This window comes from Juglans regia, chromosome 1 (assembly GCF_001411555.2).
Source record: "Juglans regia cultivar Chandler chromosome 1, Walnut 2.0, whole genome shotgun sequence".
Lineage (NCBI taxonomy): Eukaryota > Viridiplantae > Streptophyta > Magnoliopsida > Fagales > Juglandaceae > Juglans > Juglans regia.
Genome location: NC_049901.1, coordinates 2,427,389 through 2,447,167, shown reverse-complemented (window position 1 = coordinate 2,447,167; position 19,779 = coordinate 2,427,389). Strand labels below are relative to the sequence as shown.

The 19,779-nt window shown below is 33.4% G+C and overlaps 2 long non-coding RNA genes across 2 annotated transcripts; both read left to right on the top strand.

Moving 5' to 3' along the window:
* The first annotated feature begins 1,513 nt into the window (after positions 1–1,513).
* Positions 1,514–2,728, top strand: LOC118347904. Its single transcript, XR_004801062.1, has 2 exons — positions 1,514–1,714; positions 2,232–2,728. It is a non-coding gene; the product is annotated as an uncharacterized LOC118347904 (long non-coding RNA).
* Positions 2,729–15,423: 12,695 nt separating this feature from the next.
* Positions 15,424–16,768, top strand: LOC108984102. The gene is made up of 2 exons (XR_001994967.2): positions 15,424–15,627; positions 16,242–16,768. It is a non-coding gene; the product is annotated as an uncharacterized LOC108984102 (long non-coding RNA).
* The last annotated feature ends 3,011 nt before the right edge of the window (positions 16,769–19,779 follow it).

Below are 19,779 nucleotides of genomic sequence, written 5' to 3'. Positions count from 1 at the left end.
CATTTCGTCTCAATAGTGATCAGTACCATGACTTTAATAGATCTGTACGTACGGCAATAACCTCGGATGTATGAGATAATTATTATATTAATGTTTTAGGTGCGTGAATATATGAGGATGTACGTTGAAACTCATTAATTATAATGTAATTTTTGGCACGGTTTCAACACAATTAGTAATTTGGATAATTAGCAACTTACTTGCATATTCATCATGTAAGTCATCAAGAACATGAAAAGGGAGACGGAGACCACACATTCCAAAGGGAAAATGAAAAAGTAGACACGTGAATAGACTGGGACAAGCTTTCATCATGCAGTATTACGCAACAGGGATGACGAAAGCCAATTAACTAAAGGCAGGCTCGATCGATCATGTGCATGTAGGTAGCCCACCAGTGTTAACTTTTGTTGATTTGATTTATATGTTACATATATAACAAGATAAGCATGTCGGCCATTATGGTCTCCAAAAATCAGAGAGATCGATCACTCGGGGCCAATCTCTAGTATTAATCTTAATTAATATATAGATGATCTGTACGTACAATCTTCTTTCTTTTCACTGTTCCCGGTAGGTAAGTGTATGAACTACTCATTGATCTAGAGGGAACGAAATCATTTATATTAATATTATATTATTTTATATATTTCTTTTTTGCGCAATGAATGCATGTGACGAATTTATTTGTTTTTCCGGTTGGGGTGATTAAAAAAATGTATAAAAGATAACTGAAAGAACATATATACTAATTAGGGGTTGGCTTCAAATTAAATTAGATCATGTATAGTATATATGCATGCTTCTTTTAATTAAAAGAACGGGGGGAAAGCATTTGGCAAATTGGCTGTGTGCATGTGTGCGCACTCATTTATAATATAATATATTTAGTATTAATCTATAAATCTATATATATATATATATATAGATGATATAATATTCTTCATAATATATTATAACCAGTTTTGAGTATTATGAATTTATTAGGTAGTAGGGTAAGAATTTCAGAAATCAGATTTAAAACAAGAACTATATAAAATGAAGGAAATAATTAATATGCCATTACGTACGTCAGTAATCAATTAATTTTTTAGACAATTGATAAGCCTTCATTCTATCATTTTTCTGGATTAAAAAAAAATCTTTTTTACATTTTGAATTCATATCATCATTACAATTTTTTTAAATTTTCACATAAAATATAATAAAAAATTTTACTTTTTTAAATCTCAAAACAATAATAATATTAAAAATAATATTCTAATAATATTTTATTTAACTCATCTCTAAATTCGAACGGAACCTAAATAATTTTACTTTTACTTTTGTTTTTATTTATTTATTTATTATTTTTTTTTTTTACCATGCACTCAAAGTTGGCCTCTTCCGATTATATATATATATATATATATATATATATATATTATATTATGCCTAATATTATCAAATGAAGAAAATCCGACCTCCTTTTTCTATTAAATTAACGCGTCCTAGGCCAAGCACAAATTCACTTATTCACACTTGAATGGACCTATAAATAGGAGTGCTAGCTGGAGGACAATGGCCTCATCAACGCGTTATACAATCTAATCTGCAATCACCAAAATGAAGACTATCTCTCTCATTTGCTGCATTCTCCTGGCTTTCCTTCTTTTCTCTTCCCCTTCAATTATGGCTCGTGAATTGGCTGCTGATCATGATCATGAGGCCGATGGTGAGATCGAGCACACATTTTTAATTTGCTTCTATTTTCATAATCTATCACACAAACACATATATATCCTCCCTGCTTGAATAAAAAAAATTATTATTTTTTATTTCAATTTTCCCAACGTTATTATCGTTAATTTGTGACAAAGTGTATGAGTTATTTAATTTACATAGTAAACATGATGTTCTGTATACAATTACATAATATAGATATAATTTTTTATTATTAATTACGATCTTATAAAAAATATTATGTATATATTATCAAATTAAAGATAATATTCTCGAAGACCCGAACTTAATTATTAGGTATTTTGATATATTCAGAAGCTTAACTAGAAAATTATAAATATGACAGTGCCATAACATGATGAAAACATGATCAAACGTGGGAGTTATGAAATACATGACGATTAAAAATAAATTTACATATGGCACTGTCATATTTGATGCATGCAATTATCGTTGCCGGCAAAGAAGTTTAAAATGATCTTGTTATGTACGTTGGATGGAAATTGTAGGCACTACTGCTGACAAAGACAAGATTAATAATCCCAACTTGCCAGGAAAATCGTGCGGAAGCCCGAAAGATCCCCAATATGCTGCTTGCATAGGGAAACAGAAGCCCAAGTCCTGTTCAAAAGGCAACTCTTATCACCGTTGCAATCCACCAGCTCAAGGCTAGGATCAAGTAATTGAATAAGCAGAGCTTTTAACGGTGTAATGAAATTAGTACGATTAAAATAGTAAAAGTTATAAGTACTGCTGGCATTAACGATCGATGCTTCTCGTGATCATGATGATGATCGATGATCATGAGAAGAACGTATGTACCTACAAGTTTGAGAATAAAAAGGTTTAGTTCGATACCGTATCATCATGTAATGCATGGATCCGATCGATCGAACTTCCTCTGCAATGTGTCAATAAAATTAAGAATGTCTGACCGACTTAGTTTTGGTCAGCTAGTTTGTTTAAATTTCTTATGACTATATATAGCTAGTATTTTCTTCTTCTTCTTCTTCTTCTTCTTTTCAAGTGTTATATATAGATCATGATCATGATCTAGCTATTTCGTTTTATTTGGCAATGATATTACATGTAAGATATCTTAGCTGAATTAGTACTTAACCATCTCATTTTATTGAGACAACTCACTAAATTTAATCTATAACATGATTTTTCAAGAAATTTAGTAAATCTTGGAGATATATTAATTATGAATTCTCAAATCTGAGAATCTGAGAATTTTTAAATTCATTGCATGCGTAATTATTGCTAAATTAATGTTGGTCATCTTGGATGATAATATTTTGTATACTTTGTTTAGTTGTGGATATACATGGACATTACTTTGGGCCTGTATTGGTAATTGTATTTGCAAATGTGATAATTAAGTCTTAATCCAAACATCTTACTGATCAAAAACTTCAATTACCAAAAGTTTTATTACTTATAATTAAGTCAATAAACACATTGCTTACTATATAATCCATTATAGTCCTAGACAGGAAACCTTCATATCCGATCCGGCTGAATGACCTGACTCGATCGATAAAATGCGAGTTAAAAATATTTTTATGTCGAACTCGTGAAATGCCAGTTTCAACCCGCAAGTCGTATTTTAAGCAATCCGATTGTAGAAACCCTAGCTAGCCTCCCCATTCTCTTCCTCATTCCCCGTCTTCCCAACCTAAGCAACATGTTCTTCGACGAGTTCACTATCGAAGCAACCCAACTCCTCTATCTTTCCAACCCAATCCTTTCCCCAAGCAACATGTTCTTCTATGAGTTCAATGCCTAAGCAACCCAACTCCTCATTCTTCCCAACCCATTCCTTTTGACGAGTTCACTGTCGATGAGATTGAAGCGTTGACATCCTGCTCCATCTCCCTCAACTTTGAGAGAAATACTAAAGGGTGAGTGTTCCAGAGGATCGAAAAATACTACTTCATCCTTATCATCGTATTTAAATGGACCACAGACCCTATATCATGATAGGAAAAGAAAAGCATAAACGTGTGGTTAGTACTTCACTACTTTTCCTTTTTTTTTTTTTTATTGGGCATGACTCATTGACTACAAGTCTTCCTTTTTTTGTTTCCACCTCAAAAGTTAAAAGAAAGAGATCTCCTTCCGATTCAATCTTTCCTTTATTTTGGTTTCATGTTATCGCCCCCATCATACTTTTGCCATGAGATTGAGGTTGGTGCTGTGGTTCCTAAAATCAAACCCATTGATCTTTATTTTTGTTTGTTTGGGTATGCCAAGAACAATAAATAATTCTGATCATGAGATCGAAGTCGCTAATCGTTTAAAGGAAAATTTAAATGGGTGGATCCGATATCGAGTCGGGTCAAGTTCTTTCCAACAAGCGTTCGGTTCGGGTTGGGTCGGGCCCAAACACTAGATGGTTTGGTTGGGTTGTAGCCCTAATCCATTACATGAAGCCCGCTCGACACTTTTTGAGTTTTTATTTTTTCTTCATTTTTCTTTTCACAGTTTTTTAATATATTAAATATTTTTAAAAAATAAAAAAATACACCAATATATTTAAAATCACTTCTTTAATCACAAAGTAAAAATAAATAAATTATTTTTTTTCTTGAGCAATATACTTGAACAATACCCTAGAGGCGGCATAGTAGGCTTTTTCTTACCTGAATTAAAAATATATATATTTATCTTTCTTTATTTACATCAATGATATATTTAATATTGTACTAATAAGCACACTTATAAATATTGTGTTGCCAAGCCGCCTATCTTCAAGCCACCGAATGCAGCACCAAACGGAACGACGAGTAGCTCACACGCACGGCTCGAAGTTCCAGCGTCCTTCGGCGCGTGGCTTTCAATCATCACAGGAGAGCCCTCTGCCAACGCCACGTGCGACATTTCTGGAGTCTGTGAGTCCGGGATCTCCAAGCTCAACTGTCGGTTCTCCTCCAAGAGTGGCGCGTGTACTGCACGCGCCACAGCAGCCTCTGTGCATTGCTTTTCACTTTTTGTGCAGTGTTTTTCTCTGTATTTTCTTTTGTGTAATGTTGTTTCTAGAAAAATAAAAATCTAAAAAAGTAATCCCTTCGGATTTTGGTCCGAATGGAGTAGTATTTCCCCCTCTATATTGACGGGGTTTGGTAAACCCTACCCTGCTTAGTCGGGGTATGGATTTTTGTAACCTCTGTCGTGGACAAAGATGGTAGTTTCTCTAAGATCTAAGTCTTTAGAGATTTACCGTCTGGACTAGACTATGTCAGTCACGAAAGTGTACTTGGTTGCTACTAACGATTATAATTGACTTATTTTTCAAATCAACTTTATAAGTCATCTCTTAATGAAGGATTATGATCCGTTTTATCAAAAAAATATAAATATATTTTTTGATCCAATAGTTTTTTGATTGAGACCGACACAAGGACTCAATGTATAATTCTCTATTATCTATAAAATATTAAAAAGAAAGAAAAGAAGAAGAAGCAAACACATGATTAGACAGGAAGAAGAATATTTTATCTTCCAATTAAAGGTGACTTTTGCAGCTAGCTAGCTTTGCTTTTGATCAATGATCATACCCCCCAAACTTGGCCTGTTCTGATTACACGCGACAGAGTCAAGCACTAAGTCCACGTGACTTGAAAGTTGGAATGGCCTCTAAATAGGAGTGGGTTCTCAAGAGCAAGCCACGTATAGTAAAAAGCCGAAACTCCGACACTGAGGACAGGTAATCAAAATAAAATATAAAATTTTTATCTCATCTTATTTTATTATTATATATTTTTTAAATTTCTATATAAAATATAATAAACAATTTAATTTTTTTAAATCTCAATACATATTTTTTAAATTTTAAAATAATAATAATATTAAAATATAATATTTTAAACTTCAAAATAAAATATAAAATTCTCATCTCACATGCTAAAGTACTAAAAGTTAAAGTTTTGAATAAAGTGAAAATTATTAGAAAGGTCTAATCCGTATTAAATTAAAATAATAATATAATATTAAATATTTAATAATACTTTTTTAATTTTTATATTTTACAAAATATATTTTATATATTAATTAATAATTTAATTTTTACTTAAAATTATTAATTCCCAACTATTTTTTTTCCTCAATCTAATTATTTAATAGTAATCATTGAAAATATTTTTAGAATAAAATATTATTTTTGAGATAAATAGTAATTGATTAAATTTAAAAAAATTGATGAATTTACTGTAACTCAAAAGTGAAGCCTTGGAGTTTTAATTATTCCAATGAAGTTCACTTTTGAGTTACTTAGATAAAATTTGACTAGACACTGATATTTAGCTAGTGCTCTTAGATCTTATTTGATAGTGAAAGTGTTTCGTCAGATCTCATCTCATTATTATAATTATCTCAAATTTTTATATAAAATATAATAAATAATTTAATTTTTTTAAAAATAATAATAATATTTAAAAAATAATATTTTATTTAGCTTTTAACTTTCATCTAAATTCACTATTTTTTTTTTATAAATTAAATTCACTATCTAAACATTATCTTAATCGATGTTATGACTTAAAAGGCCGAGGTCGACACTCATACTTGCGCGGCCCAACATACTGATCTCGTAGCAGTAAAGCCCACTAAGCCCAAATCTGCCTGATTATGATATTCTGGTTTAGAGGATTAATTCGACGCATTTAGTTTGTATACAAAAGATACCGTGGAAGACACGCTTCATATTGCTAATATGTTGGAAGATGAGGTTATTTATTAGGTAAAAGTGCATGGAAAATTTCATAGTTAATGCTTAAAGCATATTAAATTTTTTTTTTTTTTTTTGGGGTACTAGTTGATGTAATAAGTTTCTAAAGTAATGATATAGTTAATTTATGTGTTAATAAGTAGACTTATAAATGAATTTCATGATAAAACTTTGTTTGGTAGGATGTATCGTTCTGAAAAGACTGAAGAACATATCTATAATATTATCACTAAAATTAAGGCTTATATAATTGACCCCAAGTCAAAAAGTAAGGCGGCCAGACACCATTAAACGATGCCAGCCAAATGCCTTTGGAAATTTTGGCCATGGAATCATTAGAGTAGGTTTGGGGGTGAGATGAAAATTTTATATTTTATTTTAAAGTTTAAAATATTATATTTTAATATTATTATTGTTTTAGAATTTAAAAAATGTGTATTGGGATTTGAAAAAGTTGAATTTTTTATTATATTTTGTATAGAGATTTGAAAAAAGTGTAATGATGATATGAGATAAGATGAGAATTTTATATTTTGTCTTGTATCCCAAATCTCAATTATCTTGACTTGGGGTTCAACTATATATATAAGCCTTAATTTTAGAGATAATAATCTATATATACATGTTCTTCAGTCTTTTCAGAATGATATATACATCCTACCAAGTACTTCTTTAATAAAGCCAACCACATGCATGATCCCTTCCCCATGACCTACTCTGCAGATTGGTTATTGAAAAGACTATAGCCACGAACTTAATTTCCATTTGATTTGATTATTGAGATTCTATTTTAGGAAAATGTGTATGATAAAATGAATTCATTATAATAAAAAAGAATATTTATGACGAATTATTTGTGATAAAAATGACTATATATTTATAATTAAAATATATTATTTTGACAAAAAATAATCGTTTTGATAAAAAATAACTAATAACAAATTTTCTTATAATGACTAGTAATAATGAAATGGAATAAAAGATTGCCATGCACATAATTAACATTAGATTTTTTTTTTAATCACCTTATAATTTTGCGGACGAATTTTTTGGTTGTATGTAAGAATTTAAGAAAAGGCTTGCTAGGTACAAGTTCTCCAAACCGCATACTAACACTCACATAATTTTTTTATTAAAAAAAATAAAAGAAAAAAAATTTGAGAGAAGAAGAAGGTCTTTTATCTCATGAAAATTATTTTCATCTTCAATTTGTACTATTTTATTAAATATATGCCTTATATTTAATATCGATGCAAGACTTGGTGTGCAAAATCGCTTGCTATAAGACTTTTTCATTTAAAGAAACAATCATGTATGAACTTGATAACAGCAAACATCCTACATTATTTTCAGTTGGGCTTTGAGAGCAAGTGTAAGATGAAGCCCATAATATTATAAAAACAAAATTGGACTGGAATCCCATTTCCTCCACCGCAAACCCATTTCATCATTATTAGGAATCTGGGCCAAGGCCCACTCTATTGCTCGAGCCTCGTGTAACCTGACATATCAAAGCTATGTTATCTTTTTTTTTTTTTTTTTGAGAAACTGAAAACATTCATTAATATCAATTAGAATCCTTTCAAATAGAATTCTTATCGAGCCAAATAGCTTGATTTATAAAAGAAGGACAATAGTCCCATCACATCACAACATTATCAACTTTCTAAGCATGTCTTGCCAACTGATGAGCAGCCATATTGTCCAACTGATGAACATGAACGGCTTTTGCTTCTTAAAAACCCATCATGAGTCTACGAATATCTTGTAAAATAAAATTAAAGTCTGTTAGAGACTCAGATATATCATTCAAAGCAGTAGTTGTAATCCCCTTAACATAGTTGTAATCTTCTTGACAAAGCAGTAGCTTCAATAAATTATGCAGAAGATGCTTCCCTTTCAGCTTTACTACAAGCCACTACAACATCACTATTATGATCTCTAAGAAGTACCCTCACCCTTGTAGAATTTTGATTACAAAAGGTAGCCCATCAATATTCAACTTCAAAAATCTAATAGGAGGAGGATGATAGGACAAAACTCTATATTTATCCTGTTATTAGAAACATCAAGGACTTCCAAATGCTTATACTCATGCTGAATATTCAAAGCATTATTCATAACTACATTAATTTGCATAGACACCTGCTCATAGAGAAATTTATTTCTTCTATACCAAATCCTTTAATCAATTACAATAAATCTGGTCAATAACTCCCCTGCCCCTCTATCCCGATCAAGGTTTGTCAAATCCCAAAAAGAGATATCAGGATCTCAAAAAGCTATATCGATAAAGGAACATGAAAATAAATTTTTTTGAAAAAGTAATTTACTGGCTACTTTCAAATATTGGTACAAGTCTCAATAATTTTTTAGGTAAAAATCTTGAATACATAAATTTTACATAATCAAAAATGAGTTTTTTTTCTATCTCCTGTGACTGCTCCTGTGACATAGCAGTCAGAAGCTCCTCTTCAACAGTACCTGCTCTATGCATATCCACCACAAGGGAGTTGATCTTTACTGCCACCAGACAGATCGCTTCTACCAACCCAGTTCTCGAGGAAGCCATGGCTGCTAAACTAGCCATTGAAAAGGCTCTTCAAAGACAGATTCCAAACATAGTAATTGAAGGTGATTGTCAAGTGGTGGTTGATGCACTCATCAATCCTTCCTCTTCCACATAGTAGTTCATTTACAATGTAATTTCAGATTGCATCTTTCTACTAAAATCCTTTTAGAAATAGACCTCTCATAAAATTTATCAACATCAAAATCGATGAGCGCATATTTTAGCGCAATAGGTCACAATGAACAATGTTCTTAGTTGCATACCTCTCATAAAATTACCTCATTGTCTCTTTGATTTCCATAATGGAAAAGACCTCTCATTGTTTTGATCAAGCTTGTAATACTTCTATTTAGTAGTTGGTCTGCAACTAGTAACTCTTTATTTCTGTAAGTTGTTTTTAATGATAAGCTTGCTTAGGGAAAAAAAAAAAAAAAATCTATTTGCCAAATAGTACTGCAGCAGCTCGACAATTATTATTATTACTTTTTTTTTTTGGTTGAATATATAACTCGATAATTAGTCGATATATGGAAGGGAGACGGAGACCACACATTCTAAGGGGAAAAAGAAAAAGTAAACACGTGAATAAACTGGGACAAGCTTTCATCATGCAGTATTACGCAATAGGGATGACTATTGGCGCAACAGAATGCACTGCACCCTCACACAGCTCAGCACAGCAGCTAGCACAACCGAATGCCGTTCCCCCTGCATCTCAGCACAGCAGCTCGCACAACAGCTCACAACAGAATGCTCAACAGACTACCTCATAACAGAAAGGTCACAACCCGTGAAGGTCCTCATACAGCTACGGACGTACACTGCTGAAGCTTCTAGAAATATTCTGTACACATGTTAGAATTGTTGAGCCTTGTCTATAAATACCATATGAGCACTGAGTGCTAATGTAAGGGAATACACATTCTGTAACCAAGCTCAGAAATAGAATACGCCCATTGAGGCATTTCAACAAATGATTTGCATTCATAGTGTTTTCCTATTTCTTAGCATGGTATCAGAGCCTGCTACAGGACGAATGTGGGCCTACACTACTTACCCCGTGACAAGGACCAGAAAAAATACTGGCCTGTACGTGAGGGAGGGTGTTGAGGAATAATCCCACATTGACTGTAGACAAGGTCTTGGGCATGTTTATAAGCAATGATCAATCCTCTCTTATACAACCGGTTTTATGAGATGAGTTAGGCCCATTAATTTCATCATGGTATCCAGAGCCAAATAGGACCTCTGTCCATTTACGATCCTTCAATGGCTCCCCCACCTCCAACTCCTTCCCTCACCAACACCGCTGCTCATCTCCTTACGGTCAAACTCTCACATGATAACTTTCCTCTATGGAAAGCACAACTTCTTGCTTTCCTCAAAAGCCATCAAATCTATGGCTACGTTGATTGTTCTTTTCCTCCGCCCCCTTCCACCATTGATGACAAACCCAACCCAGCCCATAACTCTTGGCTCCTACAAGACCAGATGATTATTTCGGCTCTCTATTCCTCCCTCACCGACACCATTCTTGCTCAAATTGTTGATTGTCCCACTTCTCACGAAATATGGTCTACTCTCAATAATCTCTACTCGGCTCAATCTACTGCCCATCTTATGCAAACAAGATACCAATTGGCAACTCTCAAAAAAGGCTCCGACAGTGTTTCCACCTATTTTCACAAAGCAAAATCGTTAGCCTCGTCTTTATCTTCCGCTGGTCATCCTCTTTCGTCACATGAGTTCATCATCTACGTTCTCACTGGTTTAAGTCCTGATTATGAGTCTGTTGTCTCCTCCATCACTACTCGACCAGAACCGCTGTCCTCTTCTCAAGTTTACAGTTATCTCTTGAATCATGAATCTCGCCTTACACATCAGACCCAAACCACTCTGTCTTCTGCGTCATTCTTTGCTAATTCTACGCATTTTCGTCCATCTTCAAATTCTTCCAATCAAAATCGCGGCCGTGGTCGTGGTCGTGGCAGAGGTACTGCCCGCAACACACCTTCGGGTCCTCCAAATTTCTTTTCCTCTTATTCTTCCTCCAAACCCGTCTGTCAGATTTGCAATCGGGTTGGGCACTCTGCTTCTCAATGCTACCATCGTTTCACTCATAATTACCAACCATCTCCACCTCCATCTCTCACAGCTCACTATACGTCTGTGCCTAATACTTCCACTTCTTCCAATTTATGGTTCCCTGATTCGGCTGCCACGAATCATTTTACATCTGATTTCTCTAATTTAAATTTAGAGTCAACACCGTATGCTGGACCTGATCAAGTCTCTATTGGTGATGGATCTTCTCTTCCCATACAGAATACTGGCACTGGCCTTCTTCCAACACCTACTGGCAAATTTCTTCTTCGTCATTTAATTCATGTTCCTTCTATTTCTAGAAATTTATTATCAGTTAGACAATTTTGTCTTGATAACTCTGTTTTCTTTGAATTTAATTCATCTGGTTTTCTTGTGAAGGATTTGCATTCCCGGGAAGTACTTCTTCAGGGCCCCGTTAAGAACGGCTTGTACGTGCTTCCACCACATGATGAGTTCATTTCCAAGTCTACTGGCACCATTCAACATCATGCTCTCATTGGTGAAAGAACAACTCCTCAAATTTGGCACTCCCGCCTGGGTCACCCTTCTTCTCGTATCACTTCGTTTACTATTCGTCAACATAGTCTACCCACTATAACTATGTCTTATTCTCCTCTTTGTAATGCTTGCCTTCAAGCAAAATCTCACACTCTCCCTCATCCACCTTCTCCTTCTCGATCTTCTCATGCTTTTCAACTTTTATTTTTAGATGTTTGGGGACCAGCGCCTGTGCTGTCCTCTAATGGTTTCAAATTTTATTTTTCTATTGTTGATGATTTTACAAAATATATTTGGTATTTCCCTTTACATGCTAAATCTGAAGTGTCTCAACTTTTCTTAGCCTTTATTAAGTTTGTACAAAATACTTTCTCTAACAATATTATTGCTGTACAAACAGATTGGGGTGGTGAATTTCGCCCACTTTCATCTATTCTTCTTAATTTTGGCATTTCTCATCGCATTACGTGCCCTTATTCTCATGCACAAAATGGAAGTGTAGAACGTCGTCATCGTCACATTGTTGAAACTGGGCTATCTCTTCTAGCTCAGTCCTCGGCTCCCTCTAAATATTGGGCTGAGGCTTTTCAAACTGCTACCTTTCTAATAAATAGGATGCCTACTCCAATTTTAAAAAATATCTCCCCTTTTCAAACCTTATTCAAGCAACAACCTGATTATAAATTTTTACGTGTTTTTGGGTGTGCGTGTTGGCCTAATCTTCATCCCTTCAATCGTCATAAAATGGACATGCGTTCTCAACTTTGTGTTTTTCTCGGATATAGTTTAAATCATAAAGGTTATAATTGTTTACACATCCCTACGGGTAGAATCTATGTCTCTCGAGATGTTCGTTTTGATGAAAACTCTTTTCCTTTCTCCGATTCTATTTCTCCTCTAAACTCCTCTACTATTTCTTCTCCATCCATCCACTCTCATAATCATCCTTTTGGGCCTCCCTCTTCACCCGATTCTTTTAACTCTAATACCCAATCTCTTTCTAAATCCTCCTCTCTTAGCCCACGATCATCTTCAGCCCATTTCCTTATCTCTCCCCCGGTCCATTCCTCTCCCATACCTTCGGCCCGTTCAAACCCTACTTCGCCGACCCGATCCAACACTACCTTATCTCATCTGCCGCCTTCCTCAAACCCTACTTCTCCTTCTGCTTCTTCCTCTCCTGCGCCGATTTCCCCTCAATTTTCTCTACCTCCTGCGTTGGTCTCATCAACCCCAACCACATTTCCCTCATCAAATCCCGTTAACACACATCCGATGCTAACTCGATCAAAAACCCATCATTCCCGTCCCCTTCACCCACGGATGGCACCTTGTCTTGGCCCCTTCCAAAAGTCTCGGCTTCTCTAACTGAATCTAAACCCATTCCTGAGGAACCCACATCCTACACAGTGGCTTCACAATATTCGGTTTGGCGAGATGCTATGGCCTTCGAATTTGAAGCTCTCTTACGAAATCATACTTGGGATTTAGTCCCTCCTTCCTCCAATATCAACATTCTTGGTTCTAAATGGGTGCTTAAAACTAAACGACATGCCGATGGAACCCTTGAACGCCGAAAAGCTCGGTTAGTTGCGAAAGGGTTCCACCAGCAAGTCGGTTTTGACTACTCTGAAACATTTAGTCCTGTTGTTAAGCCAGTTACCATTCGTCTAATTCTTTCTCTTGCAGTTACTCGGAAATGGCCTCTTCATCAACTGGATGTGCAGAACGCGTTCTTACATGGGGACCTCGAAGAAGATGTTTTCATGCATCAGCCGACTGGGTTTGTAAATCCTGACTATCCTCATTTCATTTGCAAGCTTCGAAAATCACTATATGGTTTGAAACAAGCCCCACGGGCTTGGTTTGCTAAGTTGAGTTCACGTTTGTTAGATCTAGGGTTTCATGCTTCCGCTTCTGACTCTTCCTTGTTTATACTCTCGCATTCATCTGATTCTATTTACGTATTAGTCTATGTTGATGATATTGTTGTAACAGCCTCTACTACTTCTTTGATCACTGATTTTATCCTTGCTTTGCGTCAATCTTTTCCTGTTAAAGATCTTGGTGTACTACATTATTTTTTGGGTATTCAAGTATCTAGAAATTCCTCTGGTTTATTTCTTTCTCAGCATCGTTATATTGCCAATCTTCTTTCTCGAACAAACATGCATCAGTCCAAAACTGTGTCCACTCCAATGGCTTCATCCACGCGGCTCACTGCTGTTGATGGACCCTCTTTTGAGGATCCACAACTTTATCGCAGTGTTGTTGGAAGCCTTCAATACCTTTCCTTTACTAGACCAGACATCTCATTCGCTGTTAACAGAGTTTGTCAATTTATGCACTGTCCTCGTCTCATTCACTGGCAAGCTGTTAAACGTATTCTCCGTTATCTTCGTCTCACCTCTACCTTTGGTCTGCACTTGTCCCCTATTTCCTCTTTTAAAATAACTGCCTTTTCGGATGCGGATTGGGCTGGTTGCCCTGATGATCGTAAATCTACTGGAGGTTTTTGCATCTTTTTTGGCTCACATTTAATTTCTTGGGGTTCAAAGAAACAACCTACTGTTGCCAGGTCCTCAACTGAGGCTGAATACAAGTCCGTAGCAAATACGGCTTGTGAAATACTTTGGTTACAATCTTTATTAACTGAATTAGGAATTGTTATTTCTGATATTCCTACTTTATTTTGCGATAATCTTGGTGCTACTTATCTATCTGTTAATCCTGTTATGCACTCACGAATTAAACATGTTGATTTGGACTATCACTTTGTCCGCGATCTAGTTGCTGCCAAAACACTTGCTGTCAAGTTTCTCCAAAGCAAAGATCAATTGGCGGATATCCTTACAAAGCCGCTTTCCTCATCTCGTTTCTCTCTTTTACGAAAGCCAATTAACTAAAGGCAGGCTCGATCGATCATGTGCATGTAGGTAGCCCACCAGCGTTAACTTTTGTTGATTTGATTTATATGATAAGTATATAACAAGATAAGCATGTCGGCCATTATGGTCTCCAAAAATCAGAGAAATCGATCAGTTGGGGCCAATCTCTACGAATCTTAATTATTATTATATATAGATCTGTACGTACAATAATCTTCATTCTTTTCACTGTTCCCGGTGGGTAAGTTGGCTGTGTGCATGTGTGCGCATATATAATATAATATATTTAGTATTAATCTTTAAATACATATATATATGATATATTCTTCATAATATAATTATAACCAGTTTTGAGTAGAAATTCAGAAATCGGAATTATAAATTTGGTAATCATGATTCATGAGGGATTTAAAACAAGAACTCTATAAAATAAAGGAAAGAATAAATATGCCATTACGTGTCGGTAATCAATTAATTCTCTAGTCAATTCATAAGTCTTCGTTCTTTCATTTTTCTTGATTAAAAAAATCATCATTTCTAACAATTAAAGGTAACTTTTGCTTTTACTTTCGTTTTTATTTATTTATTGCTTCCCTTGTGATTACTTTTAATTTTTTTGATTTTGTTGATGCCACTCAAAGTTGGTCTCTTGTGATTATATTATATTGAAGAATGCTATTTATTATTTTAATTTTTATTAATTTTTAATATTTTATGATATAATATTAAATGATTTGAATTATTTATTATATTTTATTTATAAATATATTATCTAATACCATATTATAGAATGATGAGAATATGATAAAAAATAATAATAATAAATAGATTTACTCTAATATTATCAAATGAAGAAAATCCGACCTCCTTTTTCTATTAAATTAACGCGTCCTAGGCCAAGCACAAATTCACTTATTCACACTTGAATGGACCTATAAATAGGAGTGCTAGCTGGAGGACAATGGCCTCATCAACACGTACAATCTAATCTGCAATCACCAAAATGAAGACTATCTCGCTCATTTGCTGCATTCTCCTGGCTTTCCTTCTTTTCTCGTCCCCTTCAATTATGGCTCGTGACTTGGCTGCTCATGATCATGAGGCCGATGGTGAGAGCACAACTTTTTTATTTGCTTCTATTTTCATAATCTGTCTTGTCAGTATACTGTAAAATACAATAAATATTATACATAAGAAACTGTTCATTCTATCGTGCCACTTTTAAATGCTATATACATATATATATATATATAAATCGTCCCAGCTGTTTAATTAAAAATCATTATTTTTTAATTTCAATTTTCCCAACGTTATTATCGTAATTTGTGACAAAGTGTATGAGTTATTTAATTTACATAGTAAACATGATGTTCTGTATACATGATATAGCCATAATTTTTTATTATTAATTACGATCTTATAAAAAAGATTATATATATATTATCAAATTAAATATAATCTCGAAGACCCGAACTTAATTATTAGGTATTTTGATATAGTCAGAAGCTTAACTAGAAAATTATAAATATGACAGTGCCATAAGTACATGATGAAAACATGATCAAACGTGGGGGTTATGAAATACATGATGATTAAAAATAAATTTACATATGGAGTAGCTAGGATAATTAAATTTATTATCATTTGATGCATGCAATTATCGTTGCCGGCAAAGAAGTTTACAATGATCTTGTTATGTACGCGCGTTGGATGGATATTGTAGGTACTACTGCTGACAGAAGCAAGAATATTAATAATCCCAACGTACCAGGAAAATCGTGCGGATCAATCCCCAGCGACACTCCCAAATATGCTGCTTGCATAGATAGACAGAAGAAGACCAAGCCCTGTACTCCAAAAAGCAAATATTATCACCGTTGCATTAATTCACCGGCTCAAGGCTAGGAACTTGAATAAGCAGAGCTTTTAATGGTGTAATGAAATTAGTATATGATTAAAATAGTAAAAGTTATAAGTACTACTGGCATTAATAACGATCGATGTTTAATTCTCGTGATCATGATGATGATCGATGATCATGAGAAGAACATATGTACGTACAAGTTTGAGAATAAATAGGTTTAGTTCGATCGATACCGTATCATCATGTAATGCATGGATCCGCTCGATCGAACTTCCTTTGCAGTGTGTCAATAAAATTAAGAATGTCTGACCGACTTAGTTTTGGTCAGCTAGCTTGTTTAATTTCTTATGACTATTATATATAGCTAGTATTTTCTTCTTCTTCTTCTTTTCAAGTGTTATATATAGATCATGATCTAGCTATTTCGTTTTATTTGGCAATGATATTACATGTATGATATCTTAGCTGAATTAGTACTTAACCATCTCAATTTACTGAGACAACTCACTAAATTTAATCTATAACATGATTTTCCAAGAAATTTAGTAAATCTTCCGAACTAATTAAAGCTCATCAGCTTGGAGATATATTAATTATGAATTTTGAAATGCGAGAATCTGAGACATTGCTTACTGTATAATCCAAACATCTTACTCAAAAACTTCAAATACCAAAAGTTTTATTACTTATAATTAAGTCGATAAACACATTGCTTACTGTATAATCCATTATATGAATTTTTTTTAAAAAAAAACAATAATTATCTTTCTTTACTGAAATTTATAATGTAGTAACATGATCAATGATATATTTAATGTACTAATAATACACACACTTATAAATATATTTTTTGGTCCTATAATTTTTTTACTACTCTCAAGACCGATCATAGCCTTTAATCTTTTATCTTCCAATTAAAGGTAACTTTCGCAGCTATCTATCTTTGCTTTGGATCAATGATCATACCCCTCAAACATGGCCTGTTCTGATTACACGCGACAAAGTCAAGCACAATTCCACGTGACTTGAAAGTTGGAATGGCCTATAAATTGGAGTGCAGGTGTTCTCAAACTCCGACAAGGTGTCGTTTATATTTAAAATCTATCTCAACTCATATCATTTTATTATTATAATTTTTTTTAAAATTTCTACACAAAAGATAATAATCAATTCAATTTTTTCAAACATCAAAATAACTTTCTTAAATTTTTATACAAAATATAATAAATAATTTAACTTTTATTTTATTATTCACAAACTATATTAACCCATCTTAACTCATTTTTGAATCCGAATCGCTCTTGAAAGTCCATTTAGGCTGAAGTACTAAAAGTTGAAGTTTTGAATAAAGTGAAAACTATTAGAAAGGTTAATTCGCATTAGATTAAAATAATAATATAATATTAAATCTTTTAATAATATATTTTTTTTTTTATTTTACAAATACACTATATATTAATTAATAATTTAATTTTTACTTAAAATTATTATTTTTCAACTATTTTTTCCTTAACCTAATTATCCAATAGTAGTCATTGAGAATATTTTTGAAGTAAAATATTATTTTAGAGATGAATAGTGATTGACTAAATTTAGAGAAATAGATGAATTTACTGTAACTCAAAAGTAGAATCTTGGAGTTTTGATTACTCTAATGCAGATCACTTTTGAGTTACTTTGACAAAATTTAGCTAGGCACTGACATTTGGCTAGTGCTCTTAGATCCCGTTTGATAGTAAAAGTATTTTATCTCATCATTATAACTTTTTCAAATTCTTATATAAAATATAATAAATAATTTAATTTCTTTAATTCTTTAAATAATAATAATATTAAAAATAATAATATTTTATTTAACTTTTAATTTTTATCCAAACGGCACCTTAATCAATGTTAGGATTTACGGCGAAGGTCGACACTCATACTTGCGCGGCCCATCATACTGGTCTCGTGGTAATATTAGCAGCAAAGCCCTCTAAACCCAAATCTGCCTGATTATGAAATTTCGAACCACATTCACACACTAATTACACATGCACTTGAATGGTACTCTATAAATTGGAGTGTAGGAGGAAAATGGAAAACTCAGCACAAACCATTAATCAGTAATCAACAAAATGAAGACTATCATTCTTATTTACATTCTCTTTGCTTCCCTGCTTATCTTGTCCCCTGCAATTGCATAGCAAATGCATAGGGAAACTGAAACCGAGGTGTAAGTTTCCAAACAGGCGCGGCAATGCAATACGTACATATGTATGATATAATCACCTTATAATTTTGCGGACGAATTTTTTGGTTGTACGTAAGAATTTAAGAAACAATTATGTATGAACTCGATGACAGCCTACATTATTTTCAGTTGGGCTTTGGGAGCATGTGTCAGATGAAGCCCATAATATTAGAATAACAAAATTGGACTCAAATCCCATTTCCTCCACTGCAAACCCATTTCATCATTATTAGTAATCTAGGCCAAGGCCCACTCTATTGCTCGAGCCTCGCATAGCCTGGCATATCAAAGCTATGTTATCGATAAAAGAACATGAAAATAAATTTTCTTGAAAAAATAATTTACTGACTACTCTCAAATACTGGTACAAGTCTCAATAATTTTTTAGATAGAAATCTCGAATAAATAAGTTTTGTATAATATATATATATATATTATATATTTGTAAAAAAGTGAGTTTTATTAATAAAAAATTAATTTTTTTTTATATTTTTTTTAAGATGATATCTATTTTTTTACAAAAATTTGCATAAGATTTATCTATTTAAAATTTGTAAAAATCATTTCTCTAATTCCATATATCTATAAAATATATTATAAAAATAGAAAATAAAAGCAAACACGTGATTAGAGACACAAAAATGCTATTTGCACCCGGGAGGCCGCATACCCATAATTCTACAGGGGATTAGTGAAACGGTATGTTCACACCATCGTTTTGTAGAGTCTAGAAGGATCTTCACTCAATATTTCTTCACTGAGTTTCTTGGACATTTGTTCCAACCGACTCCAGGGGCAACTCCCAGATCTCCCACCATCTGCCACGTATTTGGATTTCTCAATGAATGATTTCAGCTTTGTCATACCATATAACATTAGTGACTTCATTTCTTATGCTTATTTCTTTTTTCTTTCAAGCAATAAATTCAAAGGGAGCATACCAGCATCAATTTGCAATGCAGCATACCTCCAAGTTTTAGATCTGTCTAATAATTCCTTCAGTGGCATGATTGTAGAATGCTTGGTTAGGATGAGTATGACTCTTGGGGTGCTGAATCTAAGGAGAAACAATCTCCATGGCATGGTTCCCGATATATTTTTAGACAACTGTGGATTGTAGATGATAAACCTCAAATTCTTAAGTTTACTATCAGGAATATTACT